The sequence below is a fragment of the Anolis sagrei genome, chromosome 2, assembly GCF_037176765.1.
Source record: "Anolis sagrei isolate rAnoSag1 chromosome 2, rAnoSag1.mat, whole genome shotgun sequence".
Classification (NCBI taxonomy): domain Eukaryota; kingdom Metazoa; phylum Chordata; class Lepidosauria; order Squamata; family Dactyloidae; genus Anolis; species Anolis sagrei.
Genome location: NC_090022.1, coordinates 188,557,568 through 188,580,005, shown reverse-complemented (window position 1 = coordinate 188,580,005; position 22,438 = coordinate 188,557,568). Strand labels below are relative to the sequence as shown.

At 38.1% G+C, this 22,438-nt stretch overlaps 1 protein-coding gene across 4 annotated transcripts in view; it reads right to left on the bottom strand.

Moving 5' to 3' along the window:
• The window catches only part of CBX5 (chromobox 5), a 59,612-nt gene extending 37,341 nt beyond the window's left edge, over positions 1-22,271 (bottom strand). The window contains exons 1-2 of one of the 4 annotated variants that reach the window (XM_060762901.2): positions 22,102-22,271; positions 13,753-13,819 (exon numbers count right to left, since the gene is read on the bottom strand). The gene's annotated coding sequence lies outside the window, so the exon portion shown is untranslated. Of the gene's footprint in view, positions 1-13,752; positions 13,820-21,849; positions 21,940-22,101 lie in introns of those variants that run through there. The other 3 variants (XM_060762904.2, XM_060762903.2, XM_060762902.2) reach the window with 3 other exon arrangements.
• Positions 22,272-22,438: the final 167 nt, after the last annotated feature.

Sequence of the window (22,438 nt, the reverse complement as noted above, 5' to 3'; positions counted from 1 at the left end):
GGAGTGACTTGAGAAATTGCAAGTTGCTTCTGGTGTGAGGCTGTCTGCAAGGACATTGTGCAGGGGACGCCCGGATGTGGGAGGCTTCTCTCATATCTGCATGTGAAGCTAGAGCTGACAGACAGGAGCTCAGATTCGAACTGCCAGCCTTTTGGTCAGAAGTGTTGCTGACACAATGGTTCAACTCATTGTGCCACCAGGGGCTCCTAGGAAAATATGATCCCTATCAAATATTCTGAGAGGAGAATGTTGGAAAATAAACATTTGCAAATATATTTTTTCAAGACTACTTAACCTTGTGATATTCCAGTTAACAAAGACTAAAAAACGGGCAACACAAATCTTACTGCTTCAAGCTACAACTCCCAGAATGCTTGAAGAGCTTCAAATATGTATCTTTTACAAGTTCTGCAAGGGATTAAAAATAAAGGAGTTTGTAATGTAAAGCAAACACATCCAGTCTTGGAATAAGAAGGATCCAATCACATCAATATAAGTTTAGTCACAAGAATCTTTTGAAAACCAATATTCATGCTGCATAAAAAAACAAATTGCCATTTTATTTTATTTTTATTCAATACCGTAGAACAGGGGTCCTCAAACTTTTCAAACAGAGGGTCAGGTCACAGTCCCTCAAACAGTTGGAGGGCCGGATTATAATTTGAAAAAAAAAAACATGAATGAATTCCTATGCACACTGCACATATCTTATTTGTCGTGCAAAAAAAAACCCACTTTAAAACAATACAATAATTAAAATTAAGAACAATTTTAACAAATATAAACTTATTAATATTTCAATGGGAAGTATGGTCCTGCTTTTGGTTGATGAGATAGGATTGTTGTTGCTGCTGTGTGCTTTCAAGTCATTTCAGACAGGTTGACCCTGAGCCAGGGTAAATGACCTTGGAGGGCCGCATTCGGCCCTTGGGCCTTAGTTTGAGGACCCCTGCTGTAGAATGTACAACCCACTTGAATACACAGGGAGAAGGTATTTGGTATGGATCTCATATGGTATTACATCCATACTCAGTCATAAGCTTTTTTTTTATTTTGGGGTGGCGTTGAAGGGCAAAGAGAGACTAAGATTTTAACCTTCAAAGGGTCTGGAAATGTTACATTTTAGGCATACATTCTTCAAAAATTGCCAGAACAGGAGGGCCATTGGCACAGTTGGATGGGGGATTTTTTCAGCTGCAATGCAAAATTCGAAGCATGAACCTTCAACATATTCATCTTGTTTTACTTAATCTGGCTATTTGTAACTGCTTCTGCTAGGTGCCTTACCAAATAAGAGACCGGGGCTACTACTAAAGCAAGAAGCTCAGCACTGTGGCCCAGATTCATGAAAATAAAAATTATTTTATGAGTCGGTTTTCCACTTGCAGCTCAAGGGCTGGTTCATAAACTCTGGCTTTATTCCCCAACATAACTATTACCGAGTCTTCTATGCTCACCCATAGAAAGTGATAATAGGAGAAAGGAAAAAATAATTAGAAATGTGTGTGTTTTATATAAGCCAGAGTGCCATCTGTTATTTGCAAGCCATATGGAACTGGCATTTACAATACTTGAGTAATACTGTAAAACAATTCCTGTAACAGACCATTTCAGATTTAAACATTTAGTTACGAAAACATAATCAAGATAATGCATGTCCTATAGTAACTCTAGTCTACCATGTTTGTTACGCTTCCCACAACACTCATAGCACACTATTTGATCCAGAAGTGATTCCCCAGAATGCCTCCTGCTTTTAAAGATTTTAAATGTAAATACAGGGCAAACTTATGATACTGAAAACATGTTGAGTTTGCCCATATATCAAATTGAACTGTATACTTGAAAAAAAAATGTAAAAAGGATTAACACACAAGGAACAGACTGATTAGAAGCCAACAAGCAAATACTTTTCTTTCCACTTAAATTCTGAAAATTTTGAGTTAAAATATATTATAAGATGGCATTTTGACAGTGTATCTGAGACTGAAATGAGTCCAAACTTTCTGTATTTGCAAGTAAACATGGCACATGCATAAAAACTGACTTCTAGTTTAAGAGCTGGTTCCAGCTACAGGATTCCACATCCCTGCTTCTTCATACACAAACACTCCTAGTACCAACCCTGAAACTACACAGCAATATATGTAGACATCATGAAGGTGGAACTAGGGAAAACTTTGAACCTGGCCAAAAATTCCAAGGATTTGAGGGGTGGATAGAATAGAAAACTAAATGTTTAAGGCAGTGTATTCATATGCTCCCACTAGCCAGGACTTCTAAGCACACTCAGGACCTAAATATTGGAAAGAACTTTTCACATTTTGCATAAAAAGGGCCATTTTCACATTTATAACCCTCCAATACAGTTTGGATTCTGCCAAGAATATCCCGCCTCTGCCACATTGTGTCAAAGCCTTTTCTAAGCACAGCCTCAACTCTTCTTGTCCACTTTGCATTCCTTCATCCTCTACACCATGGAAAAACACTAAGAAATAAACTCATATGGCTTGCGGGGGGGGGGGGGGGGGGAGAACTCATCTTAGTCCGCACCAGCCTTTCATTTTTACATGTCTGAGAAAGACACTATTAAAAAAAGAGATGAGAAAGTGCTAATCATGATTTATCATACATTTCATGAGCAACATTAGTACTCCAAGTGTCTTTACTTCACCATTTGTTCCCCTCTGTTCTTTTGTCAGAAAATGTCTACTTTCTGTCTCCATTTGACATTGTGGAGGTGGCTAATTTGAAAACACAAAATAATTTTGTTTTGCTTCAATGGTGATGGCTTCTTCTGTTTCCAATGTTAACCTTCCCCTTGTTTCACACTAACTAGCAAAGAGTGAGAAATGGAACACTTTCAGGTTTATCAGTTCTTAGCTTCATTAGCAACATAATTTTTAAAACTTAGTAGTAAACTCAGTAAATAAACGTGCAAGGAACATCCAATTAAGGTACACTTTCAATGTCCTCAAACATGAATATTATGAGCATTTTACATTATACATAGAAATGAACTTTAACACTCCTAAAGCAACAGACGTGAAGCATGACAATTAGGGATGAATTAAGCTCTTGGTTTTGGGACCAGGCTTTCGGACAATGAACATAACACTGCACTTTGACTGGAAATGGATTGGCAAGACGATATATATATGAGGATGCGGTTTTATCAATGGGTTAGTGGACTGAGTATTGTTTTAATTTAATGACTGTTATGATAATTTGGTTATAATTAATTGCTATTGTTTTAACTCTGTATGTATTTATGGTTTTATATTGTGTTATTGTTTTGTGGCATCAAATTGCTGCCTTTGTTAGCCGCTCTGAGTCCCCCCCCCCGGGGGGGGGGATTTGAGAAGGGTGGGGCAAAAATGCTGTAAATAAATAAATAAGTTCTGGAAAACATAAAAGTTTATGCAACACATATAGCACTTTTGTCACATTTTAGTGCAAGAAATAAAAGTATTACTCATCTCTAACAGTTGTACTGACCATCAGGACTGCTATTATTATTATTATTATTATCTAAAGTAAGAAAATAACTAGATCTAAAAGAATGCTTTTTAAAAAGCGTTGCATATTTTTCCATTTCCCTCAAAATATTTGTTTTGATTGGGGGACTCCCTCTCCTACAACTTTAAAATATCTCTATTTCTATACTATTTATCTAAAGCTACTGACTTTCATCTATCTTTTTAAAAATTATAATGTTTTTAATTCAAATAAAGATTATATATTAATTTTTTTAGAAAGTTTACATTTTTTAGAACCGGATATCTGCAATGCATATCCTTTTATCCAAATCTAAAGCAGGAATCCTTTTTATTATATGTACAAAAGATTTTGGACATCCCCATTAAGGATGTAACACTGGGCAAACTAAACACAATTATGTACTTTATGTAACCAAGTCATTATTCTGTTAAGAGAAGTGAGATTCCTCTTGGTTGAGAAACAAAACAATGAAATCACTGATAGATGTTAGAACAGCTATGGGCAAACCCAGGCCCGGATGCAGCCCCTTGGACACTTTTCTCAGGCCCTCCTCTCTCTCACCATTTTATCCTTCCTTCCTTCCTTTTCTCTTTCCTTCCTTCCTTCCCTCTTTCCTCCCTCCCTCCCTCCACTACCTTCCTACCTTCTTTTTTGTCTTTTTTTCCTTCTCCTCTTCCTCCCTCCATTCCCCTCCATCCTTCTCTTCCTCCCTTCCTTCCTTCTCTTTTTGCTTCCTCCTTTCCTCCTAAGGGATGTTTAGCTGGCAGAAGAGAAGGTTGAAAGGGAACATGAGAACCACGTTTCAAGATTTAAAAGTGTGTGCCATTGAGGAGGGAGGGAGGGAGGGGGAAAACTGACTTTCTGGTGCTCTAGAAACCAGGGCACAAGGTAGCAATGGGTTCAAATGTCAGGGAAAGAGATCTGACTGAAAAGATTAGGAAGAACTTCCTGAGACTAAGAGCTGCTGGAGAGTGGCATACGCTTCCTCGGAGTGTCGTGGAGTCTCCTTCTCTGGAGGCTTTTCCACAGAGGCTGTCTATCAGGATTGCTTTGATTGTACCTTCTTGCATGACAAGGGGTCTAATGGATACATTTTTCTTTCCATCCACCATCCCATCCTGACCAAGGCTAACTCTTTTGGGATCCAAACGTTTCCCGTCTTTCCTTCACTATCTGCCTCCCAAAGGGAAGAGGAAGGAGAGGAAAGGACAAGGAGGGGACTTGGGGAGAACTCCCTCCCAGGATCTTCTCGTTTTTGAGCACAATGTTTGAGTTTCCCATCAAAAACCTTCGTGCTTAAACAGTCAAATCTGCTTTCTTCATTGCATTTACTATGTGTTCTGTAAGCCCTTTTGGGGCTAATTTTATTGTAATTTAAAACCAGGTATCATCTACAAACATATCCAAACAAATTATTGATAAAACATTATAAGAATCAGCAAACCGTAAAATCATATTCCAAACTACGAATTCATAGCAGTAAATGCTGAAGGGAATAAAAACATTGTTATCATATGAACGACATGCAACACTTTTAATACATGCTTTATTGAAGGGAGGGATGCCAGACAGTAGAATACACCTTGGAAAAAATCAACAGGAGATGGATGAGAGAGGAAAGGGTCACCCTTCCTTTGCACAATCAGAAGCAAACAAAGTCTGGTGTAAATCTTCACCATGCTCAATACATTTGTTATGTTTTCCAACATTTAAGTGTATTTGTTGATGGAAGCACCTGGTCGCAGGGTCCTTCCACTCAGCCATATAATTCAGAATAACCCACAATACCTGCTTTGCCTCCTTGGATAAAGAAGGTTAACCATGAATGATGTATTTTCCTCTACTAGCCTGTCCACCCTGGTTCAAGAAATTTCTAGTAGACTATGGCTGACACACTAGTATACTTGGCCCACAGTATCCATGGATTCAACCATCTATGGGTTGAAAATATTCTGCCCCGCCCCAGTCAAACCATTTTGTCATTTTTCACACTATTTAATATGAGATTTTAGTATTCACACATGGTCCTAAAACCAAACCCCAGAGGTTACCAATAGCCCATTGTATTTAAAATAGATGGCTGTGTTATGCTCCTAAAGCAGAGTGGGGAAATTTCAGGTCCTTGAGACAAATCCATCCACGCTCTTACCACCATGATTTGGTTTCTCATTTTTACTACATTTTCCACCATTACGAACATTTTAAACACCTCTTCTAAGGCAGTGAGTCCTTCAAGTCAAAGTAAATTGTATTTTCTGAAATTCCATCATTGGAATGTGGCCCTGCAAGAACCCAAAATTCTTCACTCCTGTTTTAAAGGAGGTCTATGAACTCAGTGGATTCTGCCCTCACAACTATGTTCATAAATTCATAGTGACATAACAAGCACACAGTAAGCTGGTGCCCCAGTTTCTGGAACAATACAAGGAAGGAATAGCATGATCTCCTTAGAACCATTCTCCAATATAAACCTGCAAAAGACAAGCTCTCTTGATCATATATTCGAAAAAAGATAATAGTTGGAGTTTAATCTTCTACCCAAAATTTGATGAAGGGCTTTGCGGTGTCTCTTTAAATGCTCAGTATAGTTTTGTACTCTGGTATCACTCCAATGCATTTGTCAAACAAATTATATTTAAGCTATATAGCCTAGAACTTAGACACATAAAACCAAAATAGTATTGAACTTTCATCCACCCCGTGCAAGGGTACCCTTGGCAGCCTCTTAACCATCCATTATAATCCAAAGCAATTTCTCTCTGTAGCAATTTAAAAGCTGTAAAAAATATAATGGCCGATGACAGGAGAAACAAACCACACCAGAAGTTATTGAACCTTGTAGGTTCTCTCAAGTGTCTCTATTGACATTTAAGTGTGAGTTATTGTGCCACAATATCATAAAATGTGCTCAGTGTTGCAGATATATTGTTATTTAAATGGCATCCCCCTAAAAAAAATCAGCTCCAAAGAAGAAGTACCTCCTTCTTGCAGAAAGAGAAAGCTTTGTTATAACTTTGCTGCTTTGGAAGAGGAATTTTGGTTACTTAATTGAACAAATGACAGAGTTTTCTGCCTCAACCCTAATATTACTCAGTTGATTAAAAAACACAAAATCCAACAGCCCTGGATTTCAGAATGAAAATGTAGAAATAGTGAAATATGGATTTTTTTTTCATCGTTAGGCATGGCATGGTCACAGTCTTGAGAATTTTTTTTTGTGCTTCGCAGGACACAAATTGCCCTTCTTCCCATCAAATCCCAAAACACAGCCCAACATTTTTTTAAAAAATGAAACCTGCAACCTCATATACTTCTGGACTATAAACCCAAAACTCAATCGTTCCACAAACTTTTACACCAGATGACTTTGTGCTATGAAAGAGCATGTTGTAAATGGTTCACCGTAGGTTGTTTTTCCCTGATATCTTTAATTGATGGGGTGGGAAGCAATTTTTAATTTGTTAAGATTGGGTGGGGAAGGTTGCTGACTTCTTCCTTGGGGTTTTAGCATTTGTTCTTTCCATGTTTCTTTCTTTCCTTCTTTGTAATGTTTGTTTTATAGATGCTACTATAACACAATAAATATAATTTTAAAAGTATACAGGATCTTATTACAGGAAAACAGACACCCCCACACATTAAGAAGAACTGAACAATGAGGGGTGTTTAAAAGAGGAATGGACTGTCTTTCCTTCATTTAAGGGTCTTCAAAGGATAGACAGCCATCTTTTGAGATTCCTTTAGTTGTATATTTCTGTATGGTAGGGAACTGACTACATAGTCTGTGTGATTCCTTCCAGCTCTAAATTTTATGATTCCAGTTAACATTGAGATCACAGATAAAATGTATTAATAGACAAAAAAAATCACAAAGGTATAACTATGGCGTAGAATTCTGCTTCACAGGGTTTTTATTTTTATTGTGCTTTCCCATTTTTTCTTGCGAATGTTCACCCTAATGTTGGAGCCCCTGGTTGCACAATGGGTTAAACCCTTGTGCTGGCAGGACTGCCGACCGAAAGGACGGTGGTTCAAATCCGGGGAATAGGGTGAGCTCCCATCTGTCAGCTCCAGATTCTCATGCGGGAACATGAGAGAAGCCTCCCACAGGATGGTAAAACATCTGGGCATCCCCTGGGCAACGTCCTTGCAGACAGGCCGTTTCTCAAGTTGCTCCTGACACGGAAAAAAACCCCTAATGTTCTATTACAGGGTTTTCTTGACATTTGTTCAGAGAACTTTAGCACTGTTTTATTTTAAGGCTGACAGAATGGTCCAAGGTCCCAGTGATTTTTTGCGGCCAAGTAGGGATTTGAACCATAGTCGCCTAGAATCCTAGTCAAATGCTCAAAGCACTAAAACCACACTGGTTCATAAGGAATACTTCACAAAAATAGCAGAATAGCCTCCCTGCAAACTAAACAGAAAGCCTGTAAGCCTAGAAAAAGGCTTTGTTCTACAGAAGAATTGCAAGAATATCAGTAGAATATCACCTTCATGCACAGACTTCGAGCTTACATTTATCACAGTTTCAGAAGTTCACAGCAAAGTCTGGATCACTGGATGATTTATAGCCACATTCCAGTGACTCAAGATGAACCACTGTCTTAGAAGCATTAGCATTTAAATTGTGACAACTAGGCCTTCCCATTAACACTCTATTGAGATAAATAAGGGAAATTTACACCTCATTCTGATGCAATCTCCACATATATGGCTATAAATACCAGACACAAAAGGTGATCTTCTTGCCCAGAAGATTTCTCTAAACCAGCTCTCGTTTCCCACAGTCCCCCTATATTTCATATTACTGCTGGTCTGGCTATATTGTTGTATGCCTTCAAGTAATTTCTGACTTATGGTGACCCTATGGCAAACCTTTCAGAGAAAAAAACGTGGCTTTCCAAAGATCGCCTAAGTCAATGTTCTCAACCTTCCGAATGCTGTGACCCCTTACTTAATACTCATGTGTTGTCAACCCCCAACAATAACATTATTTTAATTGCTACTTAATAACTGTCATTTTGCTACATAACTATAATATAAATATCTGATATGCAGGACGTATTTTATTCACTGGACTAAATTTGGCACAAATACCCAATATGCCCAAATTTGAATACTGGTGGGGTTGGGGCGGATTGATTTTGTCACTTGGGAGTTATAGTTGCTGGAATTTATAGTTCACCTACAATCAAAGAGCATTCTGAACTCTACCAACGATGGAACTGAACCAAACTTGGCACACAGAATTCCCATGACCAACACAAATACTGGAAGGGTTTGGTGGGCATTGACCATGAGTTTTGGAGCTGTTGCTCACCTACATCCAGAGAGCACGGTGGACTCAAAATGATAGATCTGGACCAAACTTGGCACAAATAGTCAATATGACCAAATGTGAACACTGGTGGAGTTTGGGGAAAATAGACATCAACATTTGGGAGTTGTAGTTGCTGGGATTTATAATTCACCTACAATCAAAGAGAGCATTCTGAACCCCACCAATGATAGAATTGGGCCAAAATTTCCACACAGAACCCCCATGACCAACAGAAAATACTGTGGCTGTCCACACCAATACTGTGATTTCTGATGGTTTTGGCAAACCCCCCTCCCAGGGGTCCCGACCCCCAGGTCGAGAAAAACTGGCCTAAGTAGTTAATTGAAGCCTGGTCTCTTAGTCCAACATTCAAACCAGTACACAACACTGGCTCTTGTTGGGCTACCTTAGGTTAAAAACTCTCCTGCTCTCCAAAATACTAGCATAGCCAGATCAGTCTTCACAAAACTTTTTTTGGAACACTTGTTTTGTGACCCACAGATCTAGAATTGGAAAATTTACACCTCCCAATCTTACTGTTACAGTAGTGGAGTGACTCATTGAGTTGAAACTCAAAAGCATTTTTAAAAAACTCTGCTGTTCATCATGATGCAACAATCAAACAATATGTCTTAGAACCAGAGAAAACTCAGGCAAACAAATCCTTTGAGTTGGTTGGCTTGAAAAACCGAAGTGATTTCAATTATCTCATTGAAATTTTTGGATGCAGGAAAGACTTTTGATAACTTGAACTGAGTTTTTCTATTTAGAATCAAGTAAAGCTAGCCTGCAGAAATAATTTTATTAATTGGATAAAAGCAACCAGTCAGCAAACAGACAGTCAATCAAGAATTAACCAACTCATAAAATACAAAAAGGCACAAGGTAAGGATGTCCTCTCCCCCCTTTGTTTTTTATCTACTCTCTTTCAGTTTTAAATAGGACTGTAAGACAAGAAGAGAGCATTAAAGGATTGAATATTTAAAAAGAAACCTTTATGTTAAGGTCATTTACAGGTAATCTAGTTGAAAAGTCTTCTACAGCAGAGCTTTCCAAACTGTGTGGTGACACGTTAGTGTCAAGGCTGCAAAGTGCAGATGTGTCGCGGAAACATAAGGGGAAACTTCTAAGTCTATGTGAAATACGCAATAAATCAGATATTAATTAAAAATATAAATGAAAGAGCTTCATGAGATTTGTTGTGTCCCCAAACATTCCGTATACATAAGTTATAAAGGGTTGTTTTAACCTCCAGTTTGCTAGTTAAACTGAAATACTGTGTCATGGAATAATGCGTGCCCAAAAAGTATGTCACCAACATGAAATGTTTGGAAAGCTCTGATCTAGAGTTGGCATATTCAACCCATTATCATTTTTTCTGCTATATTTCTTCTTTTTCTATATAGGTTTAAATTTTATTTCAATGTACGAATTTTTCAAATAAACATATTATTTAAAAGTATCACTGTGATCTCCAGCAAGTGGTAGCCAAATATGTCTGAGATAGTTGGCTCAGGCTCTATCTACACTACAATATAATGCAGTTTCAGAAGGTGGTTTAACTGCATTGATCTGCATTATATGGCAATGTAGACAGGGCCCCAATCAATATATATATATGGGGGAGGAACAATATTAAATGGAATTGATGTGAAAAAAGCGATGCAACAAAAGATATAATGTGAAGTTCCAAATTTGAAGTATGAGATTATTACTATCGATGACACTATCTTCTGGTTTTTTTAAATTATTAGTAGGATATTACCTGAAATGCTTAAAAATCACTTTATTGTAGAAAAGTACTGAATATTAGCTCCATTCTGAAACGCTAGCCAGAGCCATATAAGTGACTAAAATTTCTTTTTATAAATGCAGACCCTTTTGGTGTCATCAAGCATATACGAGTTTGTGAATGGCAGGGTTTACAGTGTTACAAACGAACTACAGAAGTGTGTAATAAGTTCAAAAGAGGATGAAAGATGCATCACAATCTGTCCAGTGAGAAGCATCACAGCTTTATTTCAAAAATGGCAACAAAATCAAAAATTTATTGTTTGAAAATAGGTAACAAAAGTACAACTGCATACATTTCCCACAACTGAAAACAATATCTACTTAGAATCAATAACATGACCTGCCAGGAGAGCATATGAATGGCAAATGGCATTCTGCCACCTTCAGACACAAGCGTATTAAAATTTAGCATAGTTCCTTTTGTCAGGCAATGGCAACTTGTCTATATAGCAAGGGTATATAATCAAATCATGTCCAGATCACTTGAATTACAATTTCCACAATCTGTTACCAATAACCATGCTGTCTTATTATAGTCTAGAACAGGGGTCCACAAACCTTCTAAACAGAGGGCCAGGTCACAGTCTCTCAAACTGTTGGAAGGTCGGATTATAATTTGAAAAAAACATGAACGAATTCCTATGCACACTGCACATATCTTATTTGTAGTGCAAAAAGCACTTAAAACAATCAATAATTAAAATGAAGAACAATTTCAACAAATATAAAATTATTAGTATTTCAATGGGAAGTGTGGGCCTGCTTTTGGCTGATGAGATAGGATTGTTGTTGTTGTGTGCTTTCAAGTCATTTCAGACTTAGGTTGACCCTGAGTGAGGGCCAGGTAAATGACCTTGGAGGGCCTTAGTTTGAGGACCTCTGGTCTAGAATATCTGCAGAATATGACGTTTCTCACCCTGCTCTACAGCAAGAGTGGAGAACTGGTCATGTACAGAGGGGTATGCCCATTCGAAATTCTGTTAATATTTACCCTAAGGTTCACAGCATATACAATACAATCCCCATATCCGCAGTATCAGTACTTGCAGTTTTATTTATCTATGTTTAATAAAATACATAATCCCTAGGCATTTTAGGTACTCCAGTACAACTTCATTATATTCTTGGACCAGAAATCCTTCATTCCAAAAGAGTTTGCTATTATCTGCAATTTCCTGTACCCCTTTGAACTCCGGGAATGTATCCTCCATGGTTACGGTGAGTTGTACTGTAATTTTAAAAGATTTTAGTGCTATCTTTTTACCAGAAATAGAAATAAGGTGCAAATTACTACAGAAAACTTTGATTATTAGTAGGGCTAAAAGTATAAATAGGAACTTGTTTTGCCTATTCATAATGAAAGGTTCAGAATAATATACATGTGGTTTTTTTTCCTTTCTAAAGATCTTGGGAGGAGAAACAAGATCCTTTCTGTCTAACTCCCTCTCCCCAACATCATGGTGAACATCCGAAATTGCTAAACAATGGCATTAACTGCTGATAATTTTACTTTTTAAAATAGACTGGTGAATGATAAAAGTCACACTTTAAGTGTATATCCACATACTCTGGTAATCTCCCTGAATTCTGAGAGCTGTTAATATTTTTATATAGATGTTAGTATTTGCCCAATTTTGCACATTTATTATTACATTGCATTGATGAACGAATTCATCATAAACTATTAGCTTATTGTGAGTCTGTGCAGAAGCAATCTTAAATCTTCTCCAAAACACATACTCAAGCTGTTTTTTTCTAGAAAAGTATCAGTCTAGCTGGTTTGCATTCATTTAGAGGTAACATCATTTAGAGGTAACAAAAATTAAAATGACTACAATGGAATAATTAGTAAGACTTTATTTTACAACATATTATATGAAATGTGAAGATGTCCTCTAACACATACATTGCACAGTGCTGTGCAGTACATACACCAAACTTTTTCTAAAGCAAGAAAGCACCAAGCAGTATTATCCCTAGTTAATTTAAAGAAAGCAATACATTCAACTTCATGATTCTACTTCTGAACAGGGATATGTACGCATAGAGTCTACATTAAAAACATTAGGCACTAAAAAAGGAAAGAGGTGAGGGCAGAACAAAATGGGACACAGCAGCACCTTAACTGGGATTTTTTTGTATGAATTTTCATGGATATGAAGCCACTTCTTCAGTTCTGTATCTGAAGAACTGGTATCGTATTTATGAAAGTTTGTGCTAATATAAAAGCCAGTTAGTCCTAAAGGTGCTGCTAAATTCTTTTTCCTCCCCACTCCTGACCCTCTTGTTTATTATGTTGTATAAAACTAACACAGCCACCTCTTTAAAATCCAATTATGCCTGTAATTATACAAAGGCAAAATGTGCCTCAACTGTTAAAGCAGTATGTTTCTATATGTTTTAAAAACATTTTAAAGTCAGATTTTCAACAATATGTTCACATATTCTTACTGTTCCAAATGTTCAGGAATACATTGTATGAACTACAGATTTTCTCATGAATTAGCAAATTTATATTTTGTAAAACAGCAGTCTATTTAGAGTGTGTTTTCTTCAGCTTGTAATGATGTTGAAAATTCAGTCAATAATATGCCTCTTGGTTGCTGTGAGTTTTTGGGGCTGTATGGCCATGTTCTAGTAGCATTCCCTCCTGACATTTCACCTACATCTATAGCAGGCATCCTGAGAGGTTGTGAGGTTTGATGCAAATGGGGCAGGGGGTTTATATATCTGTGGAATGTCCAGGGTGGGAGAAAGAAGTCTGTTTGAGGCAATGTATGAATACTGCAATTGGCCAGCTTGATTAGCATTTAAAAACCTTGCAGTTTCAAAGCCTGGCTGTTGCTGCCTGGGGAGATTACAATATTTATAAGTGCAATATTCACACTTGCCTCAAACAGACAGGAGTTCTTTCTCCCATCCTGGACATTCCACAAATATATAAACCTCATGCCTCATTTCCAACAGACCTCACAACCACTGAGGATGCCTGCTGTAGATGCAGACAAAATGTCAGGAGAAAATGCTACTGGAACCTGACCATACTGTCCAAAAACTGGCAGTAACCCAATGATTTTGGCCATGAAAGCCTTCAATAACACAGTATGCCTCTTCCTTCCTTGATTTCGAGTTACCTGACTTTCAGGTGGCTTCGTATTGCTCTGTAATCTTCTGGTTCTGGTGATTATTGACATAGAATTCCTAAGACATAATTTAAGGATAACATTATTAATGGGGGGATATTAGAACTGAAGCAATTTAAAGAAACAGTTTCTTTTTATACGCAGTGATAGCAAACCAGTATTTGCCCAAGGGATGGGAATTACTCACCCTCAGATGTGTTCTGAAGTCTGTAATTGAATCAGATATAACTGTAGTCTTTCTCTGATTTATGAAGCATGCACAGTGCCTTGACCTGCTTCCCATCTTCTGATGCATAGAAAACTAAGATCTTAGCTCCCATTTAAAAGATGAACATGGCTGTCTTAGGGATGATAAAATAAGTATGTTCCTCTCATTTTGTATCTGATTAAAATTTTGGATGCCTACTCATCAAATAAATTCAAAATAAAAAAATTGCTGCTTTCCCCAGTTTTTTCAATAGAAGGCCCTCAAAATCCCACTATAGTTCAGGAAACATTTGCATTTTATAATTGAATTTATGTGGTATAAAAGAATGAAAAGAAACCAAGCCATGAAGTTCACTAGGTATTCTTGAGAAGGGAAAAAAATATCTTCAACCTTATCCATCTCATCAGGACCTTTTAAGGATGAAAGGGGATGATTGCATGTTTACTGTGCTGAGCTTCTAACAACACTTGTATATGAACACCAAATAACACATTACTATAGCTCAAAAACATTCTCACTATAGAGCTAAAAAGCAGTGGTAAAACGGCAGCATTCCAGTACCTCAGTGTTTGTTCCCAAAAAAGCAAGCTGCATTCCGCACGTGCAACACACTGAATCCCCTCAAACCAGTAAAGTCATTCCTATGGATAAGAGGCCCAATGGAAATGGAACACAGGACCACACACTGCAGAACCATCTACATTGACCACTTAGGTCGGTATAGAGCAGACATGCACAACTTGGCCCTGGTAAAGGGCCAATATTTACTCACCAAAAAAGCCTTCTGCGGGCCACCCCTCCTCCTATGCATGTTGCTGCAGGGGAAGCCCCGCCCCTTCCCCAGCTTCAAAGATGAGGGATCTGAGCACTTCAAGGGCTCAGATCCCTTTCTGAGCCCTTTCTGGGCACCCGTTGACCAGAGGAAATGCCTTTGTGGGCCACATCCGGCCTATGGGCCGGATGATGTGCAGGCCTGGTTTATCTCCAAGGTAGGCAAATTAGGGGAACCCAGGGGGAGGTGAGGAGAGATGTCAGAACTGAATAAAAAAGGGATATATAAGTGTTGCATTGCTCATTACAGAAATTATTGGATATTTTCAAACCCTTTATCATCAGTGAAGCCACTATGTAGTAATGTAGAAACGTTTATTTTTATATACTTATTTTAAATAGGCACCCTCAAAAAACATGAATAAAAAAACACTTTTGTCTATACAGCTGTCTTGTAGGCATTTCCTCCATGATGTATCCATTTGAGAATGTTCAGAAGCAATTTATCTTGCCTTTTGCAATACCATTAATGCAAATGCTTCCATCAGAAAACAATACACATAGCTTAACTTCTTCATTTTTCTGCCCACCAAACTACAAATAATGTTTGATAATGGCCATTTCTGATCCTCAAACCAGCAGCAGCCATCTTGCTGAGAAGCGTCATAGACATTCAAGACACATAACTTGATTTAAACTTCAAAATGAAATATAAACCTACTATGAAAAAAGGTTCTCAAACATTAACTCATTATTTTGGCAGATACAGTAATTTAAATAAAAATATCACTAGTCATTTGCAGTTCATACGCTTAAATTACTAAAATAGTTCTGTTTTAGGATATGAAGAAGATTTTATTAGTACCGCAAATCAGTAATAAAGATGTTTTGTTGCATATTTCAAGTTAGCTTTGGACAGTTAATAAGCGAATCTGCTTGTTGTTCAGGAAGTGCTCAGACAGCCTGCTGAGGAAGACAATATACAGTAACCAGATAGAAGTTACATTATTAAAAAAAGAGAAAAAAGGTAAATGATAGTTGCCATTTTGACCATTGCAACTTAATTAGATTCTATTTTAATGTTCATGGAAAAAATTCATTAAGAAAGTCTAATGCTGTACCAATTGACTGTTAATATTGCAATATTGCTATTGTGCAAACATTGAGAAAACCTAAAGCATAGAGCTTGACTAAAGAATTAGTTTACGTTCCTCCAGTTAATTGTATTCCACTAACTTTTTTTTTTAAAAAAATACTGATTTAGTATTAGCAATGTCACAGGAGTTTGAAAAAAAAATAGTTTATAGTTTTTATTTAAAAACAAAACATACACACAAACAGAAGTATGCTTATACAAATTGCAAGATTCAACAAAAAAACTATCTAAATTCTAACAAATACTACCCCACTACTAAAGGCCTACTGTAGCTAACACAGCATGAATACAAAAATGAAACAGACAAGAATAGATATTTGCACAAAAAGAATACTAATAATCAAACATACACTAGTCTACAATCTCTCACTCACTGTATGCTGATTTTTATCTCTCTTTAATCTATTCTCTTTAAATACTATTATAAATTTAGAAATTCATTCTTCTACTTTTAGTAACATTCTACTAATTCTTAAAACCTACAATAAACAACTCTCTCCCCATTATGGAAATCAGAATGTAGTACAATTATATCAAAATCCCCATATCTGAAAGTCTGGTACTTTCAGCTGTCCCACCTAGGTCCAATAAAACATTCCCTTCTCGGAATTTTCTAGATCCTCCAGACAATAATATGGTATGCTTCTGTTAAAAACTGACATTGCTGGAATAACTAAAAAATTCTTTTCTGTTTCTCCCAGCAACGATCTAAGGTATCTTCCAGTGGAGGCAGTTTTTTTCAATAGGGTTTGTTATTATCCAATTTCCTACAAGGGCTATACTATATACTGAATGGTACACAAACATTCCTAAAGCTGTATCATGACAATTTAACAAAACAGATTTAACTATAAGTTGTATTACATGGAAAGTAAGCAGTGAAGAAAAAGATGTAAAATTTAGCATCAGTTATGACACAACAGCTATCCATATCTATGCTACTCTACAGCAGCAATTCTGGCTTACTAACCACTGGCACTCAAACTGAAAACAGAATGCATGGCCCACTGTTCATTCACAAAATAGTTCAAAAATCCAGGATTTCAGGTTTAAAGCAATGTGCAAACAACACTGGTAAATGACATGTTGCAATTATTATGATGGGCTCCCTACTGAAACTAGGAACTCGCAAGACATTAGAGGCACCAGGACCTTGAAGAAATCATGTTGCATTGCAACAGGGACACCTATGAAACCTCAAAGAAGGATTCTGTTCTGTGATCCTATGCCCCCCTCCCCCCAACTGCAAAAAGAAAGCTCAAAAACATGTTATTTCTGGTTACTACAATTACAGGGCCATAATTTTATCTTTTGAAAAAACTATATCCAGTAATTACCCCTCCGCATTCATATGTTACATATTTGTTATAGCAAATATACGGTACTGGGGTGCAACTCTTACTTTTAAAAAAGTTTTCCTCTAAACAAGGATGTACAAGATTACCCCACTTAAGCAAATGAAGTGATCTAACTTGGACTATCTGTTCCACTTCTCTTCATCTCCCTATAATCCCCTATACATTTACCAAACCAACACCAAATTGCTTCCACAATCCATTCACTCCTTTAAATACAGCAGACAATATCAATAACATTTTAGAACAGTGTGACTCAAAGTGGTGGTCCCCAAACCAGTGCTGGTCCCTGAAACATTGGATGCTGTTCTCTGGCAAGCTTCCAAGTGAGAAGGAAACAACTGTTGACAATGGGCAGAAATTTGGAGGGGGGGGGGTGGTTGCTGGTAGCGATGTAAATTAGATTCGATGGTACATTAATAATAATAATAATTAAAAAAACTTTATTTATACCCCGCCACCATCTCCCCAAAGGGACTCGGGGCAGCTTACATGAGGCCACACCCATCAATACAATATACACAATATAACACAAAAATACAACAGAAAATCAGAAAATAAATTAAAATACAAAACCAATGTATATAAACAACACAACAATATAAAATCAAAACATTACGACATCAAAAATGATCACCATGGGCAGGGCCAAATTCAGGAATTAAAATTTTTAAACACTGTAAAATATCAAGGAGGGGTTCCGGGGGATGAGGTAAGATTTAATTGCACAACAAGAAAATAAAGTGCTTCTGAGGGCATTTTATGCAGAGTTTGGTCAGAGATTATCATGTAATCAATCACTGAAAGCATATTGGAACAGCCAATGAATCACATACCTAAACCTTTTTGCACTGCTGGGCAAGAGGAGAGAGGGGCAGCAATGGCTGTGAAAACACTGGTAGGAAGCTGATGGTAGCCATGAAAAAACTGGTAGGAAGGCCAGACAGAAGGCACAGCTTCCCAACAGCCTTTTTACAACCACTACTACTTTGATTTACATTCGATAGCAATTCCTGTTTTTGTAATGCATACCTTCAAAACGAAGGTGCACATAACATTCAATGACGCATTATACTCAAATAACTATGGGCATTGATCCCATGAAGATCAGTACTTGCTCCTGATATACTTACTTCATTGAAATCAGTTCCTATGTGGGCGTGTGGCAGAGTCATTTCATTACCCTTAGCCCCCTTTTATACAGATTGAATAACTCTTATCCAAATTCTTGGGCTCAGAAGTGTTTTGGATTTTAGAATACTTACATTTGCATATATATACTTAATGAGATAGCCTGTAAATATACACATAACCTAAAGATAATTATATAGAATGGCGTTTTTATTATTTTTGTGCATGAAACAAAGCTTATGTATGCTGAGCCATCAGATAGCAAAGATGTTATCTCAGCCACCTATGAGGAAGATATTGGATTTTGGAATTCCAGCTAAGTGATGCGCAATCTGTATTACATTACAACACTCAATAAAAATAAGATTCAAAGCAGAAATAACATTGGAGGAAATGATCACAAAAGAATCCACCTGCCAAAATTTAGAAAGTCAAGCAAAGGAATATTTGTTGTGTTCCAGGTCTTAGTTCTTGCACAAGAATATTTCTTTATGCTGCTCCTCATAGTAAATGCTTTCCCACATAGAAGATTACAGAATTTACAGGCACATACATTGTTCTAGTCTACTTCAGGACATTCCTGACCATTTTTTCAACACCCCACACCTATTGATGGATTACACAACACTTAGCAATAACTAACTTTATCGAAGTCTTGGCGGAGAAACACAAGACTAGGTAAGATTTTCAAGTTATTATATTTCAGGCACACTTTTCAATTCAATTTGGGTCGCAATGTAAGAATGGAGAAGTCAAAATGGGACACTAAATATTACAATACTGTATAACTAGAGTATAACTATATGATGTTTGACTATTGTAGATGGGTCTATACATTGCACAATAGACTTTCAGTTAACTGGAATTCAAGCAACCAGAACTCTCAAGCTATCAAAGAAATAATCAGATCAGACCCCACCTGTTTGAAATACCTTTTAAATGAACTGCAACAGAAGCCTAGTATTTTGTAGTATTTTATTGTCATATGGAAATTTTAGACTGCTTTTAATTTAATGGTAATTTTTAATTTTCTATAAGGGAGCATCCATTTAACTCTTTTGGGTTGTTTTAATCAATGGTTTTATATTATACTGTATGTTTTAATGATGTTGTGAATTACTTTGGGTCTGCTGGAGAAAGGCGGTATAGAAATTCCTGAAATAAATAAGTAATACTGTATACACAAAGCAATTTTTAAAATACAGCAAAACTGTGATGTTATGTTTGGCTTTATTTGCTTTTAATTACTGTATTTCAGTATGAATATCAAGTCAATACAGAGCATATGATATACTACAGTATGTAGTATTAGCTAGACCTATTTTAAATTGTAACTCTCAAGCAACCAGACCCTAATTTATCTGGCAACTGCCTATACATTTAAAATCTATTGCTTCTCTTTTCCCTTGAATTGCATTATCATTATTATACTACTCTGCCTTTCCCCCAAGATTAGGACTGAAGGCAGCTAACAAATTAATGATCACAATAGTTTAAAAAAAACATTGAGAGTCACTATTAAAGTAAAATCAAACTATTAAACAATTCAAAATACACTTTAACGCAAGGCTGGGCAAGGTAAGAGTGAAATTCCACCCACCAAAATATTTTTTTCTTTCCCCAAATATTCCAATAAGGGTTGCGATGAGTATTTTTGAATTTTGGATTATGTGATTTTAACATTAAGATGTTAAAGCTATGTTTCAATTGTCTAAATGTTTGTGTTCTGTTTAATATGATTTTAATGGTTTCATTTATAGTTATATGTATTGTTTTAGTTATTATGTTTGGTGTGTATATATCTCGGCATTGAATCTTGCCATTACTTGATATACACCACTTTGAGTCCTATCCCCACCCCCCGGGGTGTGAAAAGTGGTTTTGTTTGTTTTGTCATGTCAGAAGCAACGTGAGAGACTGCAAGTTGCTTCTGGTGTGACAGAGTTGGCCGTCTGCAAGGATGTTGCCCAGATGATTGGATGTTTTTATCATCCTTGTGGGAGGCTTCTCTCATGTCCTCGCATGAGGAGCTGGAGCTGATAGAGGGAGCTCATCTGTCTCTCCCCGGATTTGAATCTGCGACCTGTCGGTCTTCAGTCCTGCCGACACAGGGGTTTAACCCACTGCGCCACTGGGGGCTCCTGTGAAAAGTGGTGTATAAACACAGTCAATAAATAATAATATTAAAAACCCACCTACTCAGCACTGAAGAAGTCTCAGTTCTTAGGTTAAACTACAAAAATACATGACACAGATTATTTTTCGTTAAGATGGGTATTGCTGAAATAATATTTCCATTGAAATTTAGCATCATCTCAGGCCCCTTCCACACAGCTGAATAAAATCCCTCATTATCTGCTTTGAACTGGATTATATTGCAGTGTGAATTTAATGTATTGTCAAAGGCTTTCATGGCCGGAATCACTGGGTTGTTGTACGTTTTTTCAGGCTATATGGCCATGTTCTAGAGGCATTCTCTCCTGACGTTTCACCTGCATCAATGGCAAGCATCCTCAGAGGTAGTGAGACAAACGTCAGGAGAGAATGCCTCTAGAACATGGCCATTTAGCCCGAAAAAACCTACAACCCAGTGTGAATTTAGATAACCCAGTTCAAAGCAGATATTGTGGAATTTTATGCCTTAATATTCTGGGTTATATGGCTGTGTGGAAGGACCCTGGGAAAACCGCTGCCCTTTCTGTTTTTAAGTCACCCAAGTTTATGGGATTCCGAGCTTTTTAAACTATCGCTTTGCAATGAGGGCAGCCCCGGCAAACGTTAGCAGGCATTGCCAATTTCTTGAGCAAAAGACAAGAGACACGCACAAGATCTGAAGGGCTGAACGGTCTGCCATGTTGGCGGACCGCAGAGGTACTGAAAGGACATGGACAATTCATAGGTCCCTGGATATACTGGAAATACAAAAAGGTTTGAGATTGAACAAGAAGAGCATTAGAACTAGTTCGATCATTCACTGAATCATGGACTTTACTTAAAAGACTTTGATTTCTTATTATTATGATTACTATTATTGAAAAGCAGGCCCTTATGAGCAGCACAGACCACAAGAGGGCAACTGACTTCCACGAGGGAGGAGGTTCCTGGCGGGAAAGCCGCAAACTCCGCCCGCCCACACCCACACTCCTCTTGATTGGAGAGCGCGCACGTCGCTCGAGAGGCATTCCACCAATCCCGCGAAAGAATGAGAAGCGCCCGCCCCCTCGGTCAACCCCTCCCTCCTCCCTCTCAGCATTCTCTCGCTCGGGCCGCCTCCACACCCTTCGACCCGCCAGGCTGTCACTCATGCAAGCTGGCCCCGCCCACCCTCAGGCCCCGCCCCCTCTTCCAACGGTACCACAGTGCGGTTCAGGCAAGCTCCCAATCACGCCGAGACCACGCCCCCTCCCTCTAAAGGACCGGCTTTCGCTAGCACGCCGCCCGCCGAGTTATTTCCCGTGGTCGCTCACCTGGGAGAGTGGAAAAAGTAACGGCTCGGTGCGGAACCAACTTCCCCCACCCCCTCACAACCGCCGCTTCTGCGCAACGCCCGCCAAAACAGGTTCGCAGTGCGCACGCGCCGAGCTGCCCCCCCCCTCCGCCCCTTTCTCGCGCTGGCGTGAGGCGCGCGCACCGCTCCCAGCGTCCCTCCCTCCCTTCCTCCTGTCTGACACAAGAGTGAACTTAAGGCGCATGCGTGGCTTTTGTAGGCCCCGCCTCACCGTTTGCTGCTGCTGTTGCTGCCTGGAAGCAAGCTTTTATAGATCTGAATGGCCCTTTCCACCTCTTTTATTCTAACCCCCGCTGCCACCTTCGCCAAAGGCGTTGCATACAGTTCTTGGGACCGTTAAAGGAAAAACGTTCTAAGGCTGCCAACTTAATTCCCGCCTCTGTTAAAATGAATGAAAAGAAAGCTGACCAACCGGAAAAATGGAATCCGGGTATGTAAGCCAATCACAAGAGAGATGCGTTCTAAATTGGCCAATAAAGGGAAAGCTACCATGGAGAGGGGGCGGGTGCTGCCTCAGAAATGGCGGAGGACAAAATTGAGGAGTGACA